The 4958-nt window shown below is 36.6% G+C and overlaps 2 pseudogenes; both read left to right on the forward strand.

Moving 5' to 3' along the window:
• Window positions 1-2665: 2665 nt before the first annotated feature.
• On the forward strand, window positions 2666-3902 carry LOC102835523 (annotated as a pseudogene).
• LOC102825177 lies at window positions 3901-4445 on the forward strand (annotated as a pseudogene).
• Window positions 4446-4958: the final 513 nt, after the last annotated feature.

Genomic DNA, 4958 nt, shown 5'->3' on the forward strand with positions numbered 1-4958 from the left:
AATTCTCAAAATAACTGTTTCATTTTATGTAGTAGTTGATGTTGCCTCTTTCCTTTTATGTTGGGGGTTTTACAGGGTGCTCATATAGTTTGAATGTATGGCCAGACCTGCTTTTTCTTTCTGGATAGGCAGGAATAAAGGTCCCGCCCAGGTCAACTTTAGGGATGAGTTCTAGAGTCAGAGACCACCTCACTGTGCTGTGGGAAAACTGTGGGTGCAATGCTGGACCCTTTTTTGGGTGTGCTTCCACCTGCCTGAAGGTGTCTGGGCTGGGCAGTGAGGGTTTAGCAGGGTAGAAGAGGAAAGAAAAGTGAAAAAAATCTGTCACACCTCTTTTTCCAGATGCCACTTCACGGTTTTTAGTGCTGTATCACTGTATCAGCCTGGCCATGGCCTCTCTTTCTGACCTTTGTCTAGGCCGAAGGACCACATAGGGGGCATCCAATCGATTCAGTAATTGCTTCAGCAATTGCTGTATATTCCTTTCCACAGTCAGATTTCTCCACTGGTGAGTGTGGGAAACTGGCGCTCTGCACTTTATACAAAATCCCAAACTCTGGGGCTGCTCTAGGAAGCGCCTTCTCTGGTTTTTCCACACCTCCACCGGGGAGCCTCTCCTACCTGTCTCTGATTCATCCACCCCCAAACCATTAGTCTCCCGCCATATCTCTTTTGTTTGATTATTTCATAAAACCCTTTTCTGAATTCTTTGTTTTCCTTGACCTTTCTGTGAAACATTTAGATGTACTTCAATATCATTCTCCTGAATTCCTTTTCAGGTAGTTCCAGTGCCTCTTCTTCATCAAAGGCATTTTCTAACTTGTCTTTTGGTTGTTTGTTTGAGCTTCTCTGTCATGTTTTTTTTCATGTGATGATCCATTTTCTGCTGCTCTCCAGGCATTGTGTTGTTGTCTTTATATTAAGTTAATGAGTGTAAATTGGTGTATTATTAGGTATTCACCAATTGCCTTCTGGTGGGTGTGAACAGGAGATTACCTTCTCTGTTCCCTGTCTGTACAGTTAAATTCAGAGTGGATTTAGCAGATATTTGTTATAGTCTCTGCTCTGGCATATGGCAACTGGGATTGTATCTTGCCCAATTGGTGGGGCTTTAGAGGGTTCAGCTATGTTTTGGCTGTATGGCTGGAGTTATTGTCTCTTGTATTGTGATACAAGGATAAAACAAACAAACAAGCAAAAGGCCCACATAGCACAAAACTAAAATCAATGGCTTGCTCTCTGTCAATAAGTGGTGTGCTGCACCACCTACTGCCATCTAGCCTTCACATCCACCTAAAAAATTTCAAAATGGACATCCTGCACTTGAAAAGCTATTTTTTTCTTTTCTTCTCTCCACCCTCCTTTTTGTCTCTACCTCTTTTGTGTAGGTTTAACCCCCTCTCCTAGTGACAACCAGGCCAGGGTGGGCCTGGGTCAATTTGTAGATTTGGATCTGAGTCTCTCCAGTGAGATTATTATATACAGCTCCTCTCCAGGGCTCACAACCTCCAACTGATTCTGACTGCTTAGAAAGTGAGATATCCCCTAGGATTGTATGCTCATTTAAAAAAAATAGATAAATAAAATCACGCCTTTGTCTCTGTGAACTTGAGGTAGGTTCCTGCAATGTGAATATGCTTTCTCATCTCTAAATCTGTTCATGGACTCTCAAGATGGATTTGGCAGGTTCCATTGGCTGCCACTGTTTGTAAGACACCTCTTGTCTTGCCATGTCTATTCAATTTTTTCTCTCAGTAAGCACTTGATTTATCCCTTCCTCTGGAGCTCAGTGTTCCAGGACCATCCTCTGTATTTGTCTCATCTGGTTTACCACATCCTTGCTGCAGAGAGCCCACACAGCCTTTCTGCCTAGTCCATCATCTTTCCTCATCTTTGTATGCATCTTTGTATTACCTATCTCTTAATTCTCAAAATGAGAAGATATAGCTGCAAACATCTATTGATAATGTATAATGTGCAAAGTATGACTATAGGAAAGCTGGATGCTGTCAAAAATGGAATGAAACAAACAAACAAAAAATGAAATGGAACGCATAAAAATTGATATCCTAGGCATTAATAAGTTGAAATTGACTAGTATTGATCTTTATGAATCTGACAGTCATATAATTTACTATAATGAGATAAATTGAAAAGGAATGGTATCATATTCATTGTCAAAAAGAACATTTCAAGGGTTATATTGAAGAACAAGCCTATCTGTGAAAGGATAGTATCAATCGGCTTATAGATAAGAACAGTTAATAGAACTATTATCCAAATTTACGCACCAGCCACTACAACCAGTCAGGATGAAATTGAAGAATTTTACCAACTTCTTAAGACTTCTGGTGTGGTGCTTTGGACTGACCACAAGGTCAGTTTGAACCATGAGGTTGGTGGTTCAAACTCACCAGCTGCTCCTCCGATACCCTATACAGGGTCTCTATGAGTCAGAACCAACGCAATAGCACGTAACAACAATGACAGCTACCAGCTTCTTTTGTGACATTGTTCAAACCTGCAGTCAATATTAACTGATATCAGTGGGAGCCGAGAGACAAACTCAAATTTTATCAAGGCTTGGATGCTTTTCAGGCTAATGCTGGCCTTTCTTCACACCAGCTGAGTCAGTGGTTCAATGTGAGCTAGGTTCTGTTCCTAACTGGTTCTCTTACAAGTGAAATGTAGAGACTGTAAAGAAAGAAGAGTAAGTGTTAGAGTGAACATTGAGCTACAATCAGTTTCCAATCCAATTTATTGAAAATAATTTAGGTATTCTTCTGGCTGATGATACTAAAAGATTTTTTTTCTTTATAATCTTGCTATATCTGAAGAAGATTTTCAGTTTAAAATTACAGCAAGGTCTTCTGGTAGACTTCTTGGCTTTCCCACAAAAATTTATAGATCTCTTTCAGCAGTATGCTCAAAAATAAGGTAAAACAATTCCAAGGTTTTTGTTACAGTTTCTCTAAAAGCCATTTTGGATGGTTCACTTACATTTTTAAATGTGACAGAGACAAATCCTTTTAAACATCTTACTTACCTTTCACTAAATTTGTTTACCTGGAAATGATGTAAAAATAAAAAAAAATTCTAGCAGGCTGTTTGAAATGTAGTAAGAAAAATGATCAGTTATGCAATCACTAGATAATGTTACTAGGCAACTGAACTTGACACACAAGGCATTACCAGAAAAAGTCCAAGAACTAGATAAGCTAAGGAATTAATGGGCATAGCACACAGCACCATTGACAAATAAATATTTTTGGGAACTGACAAATAAGATGGAAAAGCTCTTATAGGCATAGGCTAAATATCAGCAGCAGCATGAACAACAGAAAAAAAATTTAGAAATCCTTCTCCAAGGAAACATTGACCCGCTGCAAAACGGATTGTGTTAGAAGAGATTAATAAAGACCTAACTGAAAGGAAATATAAAGGAGATTCCATTATCACAGAATTTAAAGCAAAATGTTCTCAAGTTGAAGAGGAGCTCCAGTGGGAAAAACAAGAAGTCCTCTATTTATGTAGAGAGAATTCTACACTAGATGCTAACTGCCATGAAAAGAAATGTGTATTAATTATCTAGAAAAAAATGTGACTGTTTTAAGCACAAAAAAAAGCATTGATATAATCCAGGACCAAAAGGTGGCTTTAGAAGAAAATGGAGAGAAAACTCAGATGCAAATAGAAAAAACTAGAAGCAACAATAAAATCATTATAAGCAGAACTTCTTAAGGCAAATGAAATTACAAGGGGATCTGAAAACTTTAATGGATAAATTGAAACTGAGAATACTGTTTCTATTCAGCAAGAAAATCTTGCCTGAGAAGGAAGAAAAATTGCAAAAAGAGCAAAAGGAATTGCAAGATATTAAAAGATATAGTTTAAAAACTTGAATAAAGAAACAAACTACTTCTGGAAAATAATGAAAAGTTAATCACATGGTTAAATAAATAAATGAATATCAACTGGTCATAAAACAAGATGTGTTGGCACCTTCTACCACTCCATTCTAGCAACAACATAATCAGAAGTGGAATTTCTCCTAGTCTTAATGAGGTTGATGGTAGACTTACTTACCCAGTTTGTGGAAGAGATTGTCCTGTCTCCTCTGCATTTATATTCTAGAATACATTTCCACATCCAATATCTGCAAAAATGACATCCTTTCAGGTTCAGGACCAAAGGTACAACTTAAGTTACTATTTACAAAACAAAATACACCTGTAAATGTTTAGTCAGGAGAAACTATTAACAAGCCTTGCTCAACTGATAAAGAAAATAGCGAAAACTTGGGGCTGGAATCCAAATATCTGAAGTGGACTCAGCCATTACATCAGAAAAATGCTACTCTAGACATATTACAGAGATCATCAAAACCTGCAGTGCTCCCGACTACAGCTTTAGCATATTTCTCTGGGAAATTACTTAATAGTTAATTCTAGTGTCCCCTTTTGATTTCTGTTTAAGTATTAGAAACTTAGGTGGTTAAAGTGTGTTAACAGCATTGATCAAATACTTTTCAAACAAGCCAATTTCAAACTGTGCTTGAGCTACTGTATTATTTTTTTGGTCCTTTATTAAGTATTGTTGTCATTTATATAAGAAATTTGTAATTAGGGATTGGTGAGATTCTGAGTAAATGACACTTTGGTTTGTGAACATGGTGCTATTTTATAAAACAATAGTTATGAATTTTATAAAATTAATCCTTAGCACTTTAGTACTAAGGAAATATTTTATTATTACTTATAAGAGACATTTTAATCATACTGGTTATCTAGGTAATTTGAAAACTGCTCAGAACAAAATAATATGAAACCAAAGAATGATATTTTTTTTCATTCTCATTGGTAAAATAAAGTTTTTGATTTGTTAACTTTTTTTTAATGTTTTATTGTGAATTATATGATAGTTTACATGGGAGAACTTTAGTTTTACATTCATTCCAT

Source organism: Chrysochloris asiatica, unplaced genomic scaffold (genome assembly GCF_000296735.1).
Source record: "Chrysochloris asiatica unplaced genomic scaffold, ChrAsi1.0 scaffold00239, whole genome shotgun sequence".
Taxonomy (NCBI): domain Eukaryota; kingdom Metazoa; phylum Chordata; class Mammalia; order Afrosoricida; family Chrysochloridae; genus Chrysochloris; species Chrysochloris asiatica.